At 38.8% G+C, this 14,585-nt stretch overlaps 1 protein-coding gene across 1 annotated transcript in view; it reads left to right on the forward strand.

Moving 5' to 3' along the window:
- The window catches only part of Con (leucine rich repeat protein connectin), a 262,102-nt gene that overhangs the window by 34,985 nt on the left and 212,532 nt on the right, over positions 1-14,585 (forward strand). The gene's annotated exons all lie outside the window — the stretch shown is intronic.

The raw sequence follows: 14,585 nt of genomic DNA on the forward strand, positions 1-14,585 counted from the left end.
TAAAAAAAGTCTATGAACCCTTTCGGCTCGTGCTCGACTCGTCGATGAATATAAATGGGACTTCGCCGTTCGCCGGTAATTATCTGGCCACTGTGTCATCCCCACACCCCGCTGACCCATCTCCCTCCCTTCAACCTTTCGCTGTTTCGAAGCCCGATAATCTGGCCGACATTGAAATTATTGGAGTCGAACGAATGTCTTTAAGACTGCCATAATTCCCCGTCCAGTGATAAGAGCGGACGAAAGTTCGGACGTTCCCGGAATCGGCAATGGAGCCGCCGAAGATAGCACGTTTTTACGACCCCGTGATTCATCGCGCCGCATGGATCCAACCGATGCGATATCACCTGGAGCGCGCAATTGATCTTAACGAACGAGTGTCCAATCATTTCTGAGGATATTTAAAGAGATCGCTTAGTCGCGGGGTATAACTGAACCCTTTGCACTCGGCTGTTCCCTCTCAGGCGACATCGTGATTCTAGTATGTGATTATACATTAATGTTTATTAGCGATTTGCAACTATTTCTCGATGTCTACAAATTCATATGAATCGAATATTATTATAACAATATTATTGTTATTATAACATACTATAACGTTTATTATTATAACAATATTATTGTCATTATAACATACTATAACGTTTATTATTATAACAATATTATTGTTATTATAACATACTATAACATATTATTATTATAACAACATTATTGTTATTATAACATACTATAACATATTATTATTATAACAATATAATAATGTAAATGTTTATAAACGCTGGTAGGTAACATCCATGATGGCGCCAAGTGCAAAATTATTTATTAATTCATGTAAAATTTAAAAACAGTGTAATGATATTTTCTCCAGTTCAACTTTATATAGTAAAATCATAGTTTTCAACATAAAATATTCCAATTAAATTTATCAGAAAAATATTCCGAGTATTCGAAGTTAATACTGTAGTTTAATAAAATAAACGATGACGGCTCACGTTATTGTTGTTAATTTTTCTTTCGTGGAGTTATGGAATTATAGCGTTTCGTAAAACATCGAAAAGTGACTTAATAAAATATATAAGAAAAAAGTGAAAAATGGAAGAATAATTTTGTAATCTATGTACTAAACTCCTGGTTGGTTAAATTGTTTATTGGTGAAGTCTGGAGTCGGTGGATCACCGTTTGCCGGAAACCCCGTCGACGAGATCCGCGAGGCCTAGTTTACGAACGTTTGACGGTAATCCAAAGAAATGATCGGCCGATGTGTCGCGCCGCTCATTAACGTGATTCAGTTTCCGTAGTTTATCGTCGGAGCCATCGTTTCTCCTATAAATGGCTGATCGTCAGGCACCACCGTCAGACAGGATAATTGATCATTTCTCGCGTCGAATGGAGCGTGCGCCGACTAATGTACACGCGCGACGCGATGATTTGTAATTATATTGGCAATTGATGTCGCTTTATCGAAACGACACTGTTCACGGGAAATTTATTGACAACTATGGATAATTCTGTGTAATTGCTGATAGTCTAAATTGCCGTTGAAACGAGTCGAACGTGCGGCTTTCGAATCCCGCGACGACGCGACGCGACGCGAGCTATTTGCCGAAATTACCATTTACTGATTTATTGTTTTCAACGGTCAAATACGTTACGCTCGCGGTAACTTTCGCCTAATCCAGATTGATGTACCGGAAGCGTTGTTATTAAATATAAGAAATATATTGCGCGATGGTTTTGCGTTTTGGTGGATGGTATGTTGTTGAAATAAGTATAGGGAAGGTTTTTAGAATTAATATAACCGCTGGACGTCTTAAAGACGTCCTCTTTACGTCCATTTTAGGCTTGAATGTCTTGTGTCATAAAATGGACGTCTCTATGACGTCTTATTTCAGACGTTAAAACGATGTCCAATTTCGGACGTTTTTAAACCTTTTTTTAAAGACGTCTGTAATGGAATGTCTGTTTTAAGACGACTTTAAGACGTTTTGACGACATTAAAAAATTAGATACTTGAAACGTAAATAAGCTTAATAATCTTAAAATGTGTTTTCTAGGATCTTTTTTATGTTGTCGGTGTTTTAAATATTTTTTAACTAAATTAGGCAAGTGCTATTAAATACAATTTTGAAAAATAACTAGAAAACAAGTAGAAAAAAATTTACTAAACAAAAATCAAGTTTACCTTTCGCACTAAAAAGTAATAAAATAATTCTTACGAATTCTTATTCGAACGAATGCGTATTCGAACAAATTCTCTATTCGAACAAATGATCAGATAAACACAAAATCATCGCAATCATTTATCCACACAAAATTTGCATTCGCAGACGTCGAATTGAATTTAATTCACCCCAATTACGCCGCTCTCGCAGTGAACGAAAACCGGCAATAAAACCTAGAAAAGACACGCGAGCCCAGAAGGGCCGGCGCCTTCGTCCGGAGAACAGAAAAGAAAAAAAAAAGAGGAACGCCAAGCTCTCGCAAAGAGTAAGGTTAATTATCTTTTCCCCGCAACGGGGAGGGGGTTCAGCCTCTTCCCGAAAACCACGCCCCGTTTCAACCCCCCCACCGTAAACGTCATTGACCTAAGTGGATATCATTTGATCGCGCGGGAGAGACTTATCCCTCCAGTGCATCCCCTGTTTACGCTTGCCGTAGGGGGGCTCGGGCTGGCGGGAGTGGGGCACTTTCGTTCTACCTGACCTCGGGGACGACTTTGTACTTTGTTCCGGAGAGCGAGTCAGTCGTGCTTTGCCTTTCGGTTCGGTAGGATCGCGTTAGCTCGGCACTCTCTCCCGTTCTCGTCCCGACGACGTCCAATCGGATCGCTCTCTCCGCCCGCGCGTCGCATACCAGATACCCCGGCGGTGTACCGTGTCGCGCTCGCGTCCGTGTGATCGTCTACGTCGTCGCCCAACGACGGTTCCGTGATCTTTCTCCCTTAATCGTGGGAGGGGGGACACCGCGCCGGGTGAAGTGTGTGCATCCTGGAACACGTGCCGTGGCACCGGACAGTGTGCCTGTGCGAGAGATAGTGCTGTGTTGATATACCCGCGGGCTCGCATCACCGAGAAAATAGTCTGATTTATCATCCGGTGTGTTTGCCCCGCTGCACGGTGGATGTTTTAGAAAACCCCTGGGTCTCGTTGAACCGGAAACTGCTGACGCGATATACTCTAACCGCAAAAGGTAAGTCGATTTATCTATCGGCCACGGCACCGTTGATTTCTCCCAGGTACCGAATTATTAAGATATTCCGATTGATGGATCGTTTATGCACCAACAACGCTGCGTCGCCGACGACGTTCAACGTCGGATGTGCGGACGCGTGACGTTAACCCCTTGCCGTACTATGACGTGTACTACTCGCGATGGATGTTACGAGTAATAAATTATTTTTAAATTATTATTATTTTAAATTGTAATTATTGAGTATGGATGTTAGCCTGCTCTTTAAGATTGGAATAAAATTCTAATCCCTTGTTATTAATATTTAAGCATACAAGTAAAGGGCACGGAATAAACATTAACGTTCTGTCGTTTCGAAGAAATTGTGCCAATTGAAAAAATTCTGTGAAGTAAATGGTACGTCAAGGGGTTAAGTGGACCGCTTCTTTCACATAAATTAAACAGGGGGCTACACTGTGGTAATGTTTATACGTTCTTCGAAGAACTAACAACATCTGTGGGTCTAGGCGACTCTGTTTACCCGCGCACGTGACTTTAGTTCGTGACGTTTGCTTGGAAGCTGTTCTTCCTGTAAACTCGATGCGGTTTTGGAGATGTTAGTGCCTCGCCAAGGGGTAGTTTCTTCGCTGTTACGTTCTTTCAACTATGGTGGTCCATGTTTTTGGTGAGAGTTTTTTTGAACGAGATACTGCTAAGTTTAACCCTTTGCACTCTGAGATCGTTTCAACTCGGAATCCTAAGTGAAGACATTTGTTTCGGTGTACACTATTTATTTGATGCGTGTGAAATTGAACTTTCGTGGTTTTAACCCTTTGCACTCCTATATTAAGTGTGACTCGATATTAGAATATATTAGAATCGATATTATTAGTTTTTATTTCGAAATAAAATAAATAGGAAACCACCTACTTTTTGTGAAACTTGCGAAGGAAAACCAGGATTGCATCCTGGAAATTATTTCAAAAGATATACTCTTGAAAATTGTAAAATAAGACAATCGTGTAAATAGACCCGGTGTTTAAGTGAATTTGTTTCATTCTGTATTTATTTAAATTACCTTATAGTTAAGATAAATGTCAAATAAAATACTTGAAAACGTTGAGAGCAGCTGGTAACGAAATTGAAATAAAATTCGGAGTGCAAAGGGTTGCAATTTAATTTAATTTTTCAAAGGGTTGAAAAATAATGTAACAATTGTTAGCGGCGAGTCAAAAAATCCAGTGCAAAGGGTTAATATAAAAGCTTTGCGTTTAATATCTCGTGTGCGTGTGTTGAGGAAATGTTTTTATTTCTGCAGTGTAAGATTTGATTTCTATTTAAATGTGATTTTATTCGAACAAGAGTGGGGGGAAATTACAGTGGAACGTTGAAAACCCGATTTCAGTGGAAATGTTGTTCCCCGCGTAGTTCTCGACAGTGCTCGACGTAGCTAAGTGGTTAAGTTTAATATTTTATCTTGCTATTAGGCTCGCGAGGGAAGTTCGGCGAACTTTAAAACGTCGAGTGACTGCAGTTCGCGTTGCTTCGGAAAAACAGTGAACGTCCTTTATTGCTGTTTTACGCGATTGGTATATTGCGACGAATATTTAGTATAAGTGTATGTATTTAGGGTAAATATTTAATAAATTTTTATAATAGCTTCTCGATAATTTCAATAATTAAATCATTTTAAATACTGTCATTTCGACGGTTCATGCAGTTATTGTTAATTTTTGTTTGGAATTATAGTGTTTCTTGAAGCATCGTAAAGGGATTTGAAAGAATAAATATAAAATATATAAAACAAAATTGAGAAATGTGAAGAATAATTTTCTAATTTATTTTTTATAATTGTGCTTCATTATTTCAGTGTTTTGTGTGAGTGTGTACAGTGATTCCTCGAATAATACGATTTCGTATGCTCACAAATGTTTCTTGAAAATTTTCTTCAAAATTACGAATTTACAAGTTATCACGAAGCAAGTGAAATATAAATCTGTGATGATTCTACGCTAAATTAAAAAACTGTAGTCTAACTACAATAAAAAGGTTTATAATCCATATAGATACTGTTGTTACGTTGTTGTTAAAAATATAATTAGTTGAAAATCCCGATAACGACATGGTAATGACGTATGTTGTTATACATTGAACTATATCATTAAACTATAGAAAATTTAACAAAATTTAACACAATTCGTCCATATAACGCAAATTCGTCATTTATATTTCTACAAATAATATCAAAAAATATTTTGCGAACGGCGGTGCAACAAATTACCGAAGTGCATAATTCCCTTACCTTAAAATCGTTGCGACGTCGTTGTTTCAGATTCCACAGCCATCATCTCGAAAAATGTTTCGCAAGGTGTTCGGAGATGCGAGGAACTCGATAAAAGATCCAATTTTTCGATGAAAAATGGAGCGTTTCGTCGAGACCCGTGTCGGTTTGCTTAACCCTTTTAGTACCGGCGAAAAGAACGTGCCTAAGCGAAGAATACCGGGCCGAATCTGCGAATTTGCAGAGGTTTGCGAAAATGCTCGTAAAAACGAAAGTAGAAGTGATATTTACAAAATATAAAAGGCAGCATATTCGGAAATAAAGGGAGAATAAAACGATACGAATTGTGTTTCATGATTTGTTGAAAATCATAAGAATAACATAAACATAAGACATAACAGAAATCGTACAAAAGTGATTACTCTTTTTCAAATGGTAATTGCACATAAAAAATGTCATCATTTGGTCATAGCTCTATATACATCATTTAGTATAATGTATAGACATTGCATTTTGCAATCATTTGCAATACAATAGCAGAAGTCGGATAACAAAACGGAAGGATAACGCTATGATGCACGGCAAGCGTCAGACAGATCTACTACACAAGTGGATCGTGCAGCTGGTAATACGTCACTAAAAAAAATATAAGTGTTATTATAGATATTTATAGTTAGTTTTCTGGCCACTAAAAATATGTAATGTCACCCATATTGAAACAAATGTTGGTGATCAAGATCAGAATGATGCTTTAGGCATTGTCGTTGTGGCGACGACATGTAATATTTCCTTACTTTTACTTACACAAGCAATTTATTAGCATTGATGCTTACTAATGCATATACCATGCAACCCTTTATTGCAATTGGAATACTCTGATAACTATCATAAACATCGTAAAAATTGCGATTACGGTCCAGAGAAACTATCCCGTGTCGACGAATATCCGAGGGATATCCCGGGTCCCGTTTCTATCTTATCGCTCTAACATATACAGACCCGCGGCACTAATCAACATAAAATATAACAAAAAGTTAAATCTAATAACAACTTTTTCACTTCTGTTGCATCGAATATGAACCATTTTAACATTTTATAAAGTTATTTTGAAACGCAGACCTCTTGTGATGAGTACAATAAGGCTCCAACGGAGGCGCGACGATATATCGTCGTTGGTATTTTTGGCAAGTGCACCGAACGACGATATATCGTCGTTCGGTACTAAAAGGGTTAAAAAATGCCGCGGCGGTGGGCGGCGCGCGCTAGGTTGAACCCCATTTTCCAGCTATCGCGGGTGACGCATCGCGACCCTTAACCGCGCTCTTAATGCACAAGTCGATTCCGTTCGAGTTACACAGGCTCGCGGCGCGGGAAATCGCCCGTTAAATTTGCGATTCGACCAGTAAATATCGGGTATCGGTGCAACGAAACTACGCGGTTCATCTATCCGGGCTGGCTGGCTGTCCACCCACCGCGCCCGCTCCCCCGCTCCCCCGCACCGACAACCCCCTATATCAAAATATATAGTATATCCTCGCGCGCGATGTATCGTAAACACACGCGAGCCAACCACGATCTGCCACCAGCCCCCTGAACTCTCTCTGTGTGTGTGTGTGTGCTGCGCGTTTATCTACGGAGCGGGATCTTTACCAGAAAACATTAGAGTGTCTCATTCGTTCAGGATTATTCGATTAAGGGTGGAAATAAAAATATTTCTTTCGACGAAGCTCTGGCCACCGTGCTACGCCGGATATTGTAAGTCTTCTTTATCAGACCGTGTGAACGGTATTTCGAATAAATATCGTGTCGTTCGACACCTGTTCCGATCTGATGTCGAAATAAATAGTTTTTTATTTTAAATAATATTGTTCGAAAATATAGGTTCCATTCAATATTATTCCTTTTAATAAGTTCTGTTTGATATATCATTTATATTAAAAATTCTATATTAAAAATTCGGTACTATTGACTCAATAAAAATCCTTATTATTACAAAGAAATTTATAAATATCAATTAACAGTTCCTCATCCAGCACTCCATATACCAAAATTACTTCTCAAACAGTTCATTAAGAATTTCGTGCACGAATAACTCGAGTAACATAATGTGACAATCAGATGACGTATTTCCACATAAATGAGGTAATACTAATTAAGTATAAAATGCGTGTGCTTGCTATGTCGTGGGCAACACTTAACCCCTTTGCCCTACAATATCGTGTCAGACTTGTTACGAAGATTTAGAACATGATGTACTAAATATAAACGTTACTCGCATCTTTAACAAATCGAAGCTAAATTCTACTCTAAATCTGCCATTAATATTTAAACATTGAGATAATAATAATATATATACATTGAGCTGCCATATAATAAATATAAATTTTCTATCTCACATAAGAATTTATTAGTATCGAACAAGGGCTAATGAACGCAGCTGTGAAATAAATCGTGGTGCAAAGGGGTTAATACAGGTATATTTTATGCTATCAAGTTAAACAAGAAAAGAAAGCATTAACTTTGAATAACATCATTAATATAACCCGTGGCACAAAACTTTCAATGAAATACAGTAATACAAAAATTCACAGAGATAATTTATTTAATTCATTTGTATTATTAATCTATTAATGTTTTCTGTTGCTTCATAACAATTCCTACTATTTTTCCTATACACTAGAACATATGAATTCTAAAACTGCTATTAACATAACCCAACGTCGCGTGTTGCGATAAGTCAAAAATCTATCTAATAAAAAATAATCGAACCAAGAATTACAAATAATCCCAACACAATTAGCAAGCTTTACACGAAAAATTCAATGTAGGATCCCTTTCGAGCTGCGCGCAATATGTAAATGCCTGATTTACGTTATTGCTGAAACTACAAAGTTCGTGAGTGGAGTACATAAAAAGCGGGAACAGTTTGATAATTCCCGACTCGCGCCGCATATGTCGTATATGCGTGAGCGGCCGCGAAAGAGAGAGAGCGGCTATCAGGTACACGTGTGCCAGCGCAAGCGAACACCCCCTGCTTCGGGAGGGGGGTGGGTTTGAGCTCGCAACGCCGGAAGCATTACCGGGAATCAAGTTTACGTTTCCTGATATGCGTATTTCCAGGCCGTGACATATGATTTAGACGTCATGCAGGGTTCCTGGCGGGCACGGGATTACTGCCACGCACAACCCTTGCCTCGCCCATCTCGGGGCGCCCATCTCTCCAATGGTGAAACTTCTCGATTTTATGACTCGAACTTATTCCGACACTTGGCTTCTGCCTAATGCTCTCGCTCCATCCCCCTCCTTTTCGTCTCATTAACCGCAGTTTTTTCGACTGTCACGTTGACGAGACACTTGAAACCTTGTACTATCAAACTCTGCTCTTCTCGAGTAGCAACGCTATTGGAGGAGATATTTAGGTGGCAATGTTTAACCCTTTGCACTCGAAGCTGTTTTATAACAAATCTGGTTGTTAATTTTGAAAGTATCTCGTAACCTTGTTATGTCAAGGTTATTGACATAACTTTGACATAATCTTAACATAACCTCAATTCCATTCTTGCTAGGAAAACGCATATTAGTCGCTTAATAATTGCTTAATAATTATTATTTTAATAGTAACTGTAAATTACATTAACCCTTTCCACTCGAATGGTCACTCTCAGGCACTACTAAAATCGTTACAGAACGTTCCAAAGTAGTTTTTATAGACGCTAGTATTAGGTTGGAAACTATGAAACGGGCGTGTTTGTGTAGTCTGAGTACAGCTGCGACGCCCGTTTCATAGTTTCCAACTTAATTACGTTTCCGCCGATGATAATTTTTGCGTAACACCAATATTAGGTTGGCAACTATGAAACGAACGTCGCAGCTGAACTCGGACTAAATCAACACGTCCGTTTCATAGTTTCCAACCTAATACCAGCGTCGCGGAAAAATGATCACCGACAGAAAATCGCAATCGAGTCTCGAGCCTCTGTTTACGCAGCGGTTTTCTGACCATCGCGACCGATAAGAACGCGCACAGCCGTAAGTAAAACGACGCTTTAATGCGTTGCCGAGGGGGAAAAACTCCTATCCACCCGGACGTAGTTGAGGTAACTGAATTACGCCGCGATTTTATATTGTCTACCAAGAAGCAGGGAGTTGGACTCGAACCAATTCCGCCATGGCCTCGCCGTTATTTATTACGGAATAAAACTGATGCCAGAAAATAAGCGAGCCGGCACAGTTTTATGGGGGAATTTCGCGCGACAACTTTTGTTTCCCCGTGGCACGCGGGCTGGCTTCCGGAAATTTAATCGCGAGACAGCCAATCCAATAATCCCGCGTGCAACTGTAATTCATACGGTATTCGGGAGTCTCGAGACACCAAATTGAATCGTTTTAACTACAGAATTGAGAGAAAAGGAGAACAAAGTTATTAAGTGTTCACGTAAAAATGTTATCGTAACCCATTCTCTCGAAGCATGGAACTTTAGATATAGGATAAAATTCAATCGATTTCTAATTGTTGTACCAGATCTAATTCTTCATACAGATATTATTTTTCTTGCAATAGTAAATTACATTTTTCGTATTGCAAAACGATTTATGGAATGTCCTAATAATTATTCACAAGCGGGAGATGAGGAATTTTCGAGGTTATGTGAAAATTTCTCTTAGCGAAAATGTAATCCGCGGTTTCGTTTACGAGTTATTAGCTGAAAGCATTGACCAATGAGAAACAAGATCAACTGGCTTAGCCAATCAGCCCTGTATACTATTTCTGAATATTATAAATAAGAGGTTAGCACAGCATCGTCAATCACAGCTCGAAAACATAAAAGTCCACCGCAGTTATTTTTCGAAAAAAACCATACACCTCACACACATCGATCTCTATCTTCCCAAACAGTAGATCGGTCAATAGAAATGCAATCGGTCGCGTTCGAAATGTCCTTAATCGTGGACCGCAACAGAAACTCCGAACTCGTTTCGCGTACAGTCGGTCTAGTTCCTCTGGTTCAACAAGCAGTCTTACCACCCGTTCTCTTGTCCGATAATCAAAATCTAGAACAATCGGGGAGGGCAGGATCGATTGATCGACGTGGTTGTGGAGCAGGTGACTCTCGAGCGTGGAGTTTTCGGACAGAGGCCCGGTCGATTTAATATAGAATTCTATTTGCGCCGTTGGCGTGCATTGTTCCGTTCGTGCGTTGACGTAGCGCGTTGCGTGGATCAACGCCCGTACAGCCTGGAGGCACGCCGCGGTTCCAAACCTTGATCCACCGATCATACACCGGGTATAATTAAAGCCTGATGATCGCTCGATGGTTCGCCGATTGATCGGCAGCTTATCCGACGAATCAGTTTAGGGTAATCCAGAGCGAACCAGAGGGTATCCGCGTTTCACCGCTGAGATTTCTGACCGGTGGATTGCTATCGAGTGTCTACTATTTCACAGAAAATCTGGAATTTACTCGATACGAGGCCCGTTGCCATTTACGGACTTAACTGAAGCGGATCGTGTGCCTTCCAAGCTTTAGAATTAGTCAAGGTTATGTTATATAGGTTATAGGTTATGTTGTTATTAACTGTGCGTTGTTATTATCATTGCGTTATTGGTGATACGTATGTACAGGTTATGTATTAAGTTATATGTACTTATGGTGTGTCAAGGTTATGTTAAGGTTCTGAGTTTTAAAATGACATTATATTAATAATAATACATTCATGCAATATATAGATTAAGTACATGTCCAACAGACATTTCTTTTTAGTTATTATTTTATTTTCTTGTTAAATACATATATAAAAGCATAAAATATTCTTCTCAAATCCTGTAAAACATTGCAGCATCGTAAAATAATTTTTATTTCAATTCGACTCTGCGTAGCGAACTCACAATTTTTGCAGAATTTGATTCTTTAATTTTACTTGTTACGATTCATCGTTTAATCTACCAAAGAGATTGAATAACTTCAATAATTTGAAAATTGTTCAGAAAAGGAGAGCAGAGGAATTTGTCGTCGGTAATTAACTATTAATAAATCAATCGTTTCGGTAAATTAGAATTTTCGTAAAATGGTGCATATCGATTTAAAGTTTGCAAAAATAGAACTCTCTTTTTATATATGCGAAATTACGGAGGACATTTTTATAATTATTACAAGCTGTTCGTTCATTCGATTTTTCTGTATTTATGGTGTACGTAAATTTTAAAAGTGCAAGGAAGCGCGTAAACCAGCAATGTCCAATAGCATTTTATTCCCCCTTTTCACAAAGGATGATCTTTTAGCCGACGAAGGAAACGTTCTCCTTTATTTTCATTTTTGTAAACCACCGCATGCAAATTCTCATTTGCATGAAAGTCCGCGGTCTACGTGTAAACGATGAAAAACAACAATGCCATAATTATAAAAATGTTAGTACGCGATCGTTTCTCTTTCTCTTTTCTTTTCTTTCGTCGTGCATTTCGAACGGTCTAATTAATTACGTATTTTTGAGCGACGGTATATGGATATTAATTTAGCTCAAAGTACGCCGCATTGCCTAGACTCTAGACTCATCACAAAGTGCCGTGGGATGGGGTTCGCGTTAGGGCAAAATTTCCCTACAGTCCTGGAGAGTTGATATGCAAAATTTGATCTAGTAAGATCAAAGGGCTCGGAAGACAATTAAGAACATAAAGGCAGACATTCTATTTTCCACGCGGACCTTTTTATTTGATTCGGCCCCTCGCATCGGCAAATATAATGCTCGTCGCATTGAACAAATTGTTTGTCGTTCTGTTAACAAAATTTCTTGTGTACGCGCATGAGATTTTTATTTAAGCAGTTTACTGGATAAATTTAAACAACAAAGAAACAGTGCAGGAAGACAAAATTACAGTCGTAAAAGTTTGTTAAAAATGAAGCGCGTTATATTTTCATAAAATTATTATATTTTATGAGATCCAAGAAAATTAAATTTCACTAATTTAATCTACATTAACTGTACAGTTGAGGCGTAATTAAATATATTTCCTCGATTTGCTTGCGATTTTCAAAATTGAAAAGCTCGACTATATATTAAAGTGTTCAATTAATTAGAAGTTTAATAAATTAAATATTGCGTTTTAATTATTTAAACAATTTATTGCGTTATATTATTATATACGATTATTGATAATTACATATAATATAGCAAATTTTGATAAAATAAGAAATGACTAGAGTGAAGAGTCGAGTAAAATTAGCTCGTGTTAATTTATTTAATAAAAAAAAAATTCTTGCATATTTGGTCAGTTTTTGATATCGGTTGTTATCAACCTCTGACCCACATTCTCAACTGCCGCACAGCCGAACGGGATTCGAAACGCGCTCAGTATTTCCCCGCGGTGGATCCGCGACGGCGTTTCGGGGTAATTAAATCGACCCTTTCCCCCGGGGGAGAGGAGTTTTAAAAGTCACGGGCGACTCGGTTCTTCCGGCAAGTTTGACTGTTCTGCCTTAACCGAAATGAATTTCAAATGAATTTTCTACAAATGCGGCCGGCGAAGTTTCGGTGCCGGGTCTCTCCTCCCCGCCGCCCGAAAGATTTATGACGCGGGGGAGGGTCGGGTAATAAAATGTCGCCTCGTCGAGATAAATAGTTGTAATACCGATTCCGGCCGAATGAAAAAAAAAAGAAGAAGACGAGAAAAAAATTCGTTCCCGCGGTTTGGTACGAGTTCAACGGGAAATGGGACACGCTGACCTCCCCCCCTCCCCCGTTCTGAAAAGTACGGTCGGTTCCCTCTCCGTTTTGAAATATTTACTCGAACGCCGCGCGCATTGTCGTTTTTTTCTTCCTTTCTTTCTTTCTTTTTTTATTCGCGCCGAGTATAAAATAGATCCAACGGGGGGTGGGGCGGCAGAGTTCCCGTTATCGCTTAGCGTACCGATTCACCCAATCAGCCGGCCCGGTAAGCCGAAAATACCGAGAAATCTCGGATAAGGAGAACTCGGTAGGAAGCCGCCAAAGAAGAGGAGATGCTGCACATTTTCGCGCGGAAAATGCAGGCACCGATTTCTCAAAGTTCCTTCTGTCGACGGGGAACGAGTTTGAAACCGATGAAAAGGCGACAAGAAAGATTCCCCGTCGAGGAAGAAATGTTTCAGAAGAAAAAACCTCGGGGAGAGAGAGAGAGAGAGAGAGAGAGAGCCGGGAGAGCTTCGCGGAGGACTTCTTATAGAAGTTTCAATGTACGTATATGTATACATAGAACCGCTCAGGGCGCTCATAGAATCGTTAATATACTTTTATACCGATCGCCGACTTCGCTATAAAATATTACGTTATTTATATAAGCGGATTATATATATTTTATATATTAGATAAGCGCGCTTTTCGATGCAGATTTGCAATGTAGTCGATCAATCGATTTCATGTTTGAATTCGATTAAATGATTGATAAAATCGCCTCGAATATCTAATTCGATTAAATGATCGATGAAGGCTAATCAAGTTTTTAATTCGACGGAATGATCGATGAAAACGGTTGAAGCGCATAAATCGCCGAAAAGTCGACGAGCGAATTTAATCGATCGACGAATGTAATACTCTCGGTCGTTGATTAAAGGCACTAATTTTTCGAGGGACGACGATTGAATTAATTGATTCATGAAATTACTTGTCAATCGTTGATGCAGACGGGTAATTAATAATTATTGATAACTACGTGTATTTTAATAAGCAGATGTTCGCGGTACTAGAGTGCGCGTGTTTATGATTTCTCACACGATTACGACGATCTGATAAAATATTCCTAATGCGAGTTTATCGATGTTCATTTTATTTAAATTATAATATATAACGTTTCGGAAGCAAGCTTCTTGCTATAAATAATTAAAAATTTCTTAATCATTATTTTAATTTAATCTTTCTTTCTTAATATTTTTATTATTTCTAATGTTCATCCATTGCTTTACCATTTATTTTCATAATACCTTAAAAGTGTCAGTGCCATCCACTACCCCATACACACTATATCGCGGATATATATAATTTTCATCGAACATCTCGACGAAAGTCGTCTCAAGCTCGTAGTCATACATGGCGCGGCGCGGAAATAACATACGGGACACCCTAATACAAATGGCTTAATTGCTCCGATACAGATTCCCGAATCTAG

The sequence above is a fragment of the Augochlora pura genome, chromosome 7 (assembly GCF_028453695.1).
Source record: "Augochlora pura isolate Apur16 chromosome 7, APUR_v2.2.1, whole genome shotgun sequence".
NCBI lineage: Eukaryota > Metazoa > Arthropoda > Insecta > Hymenoptera > Halictidae > Augochlora > Augochlora pura.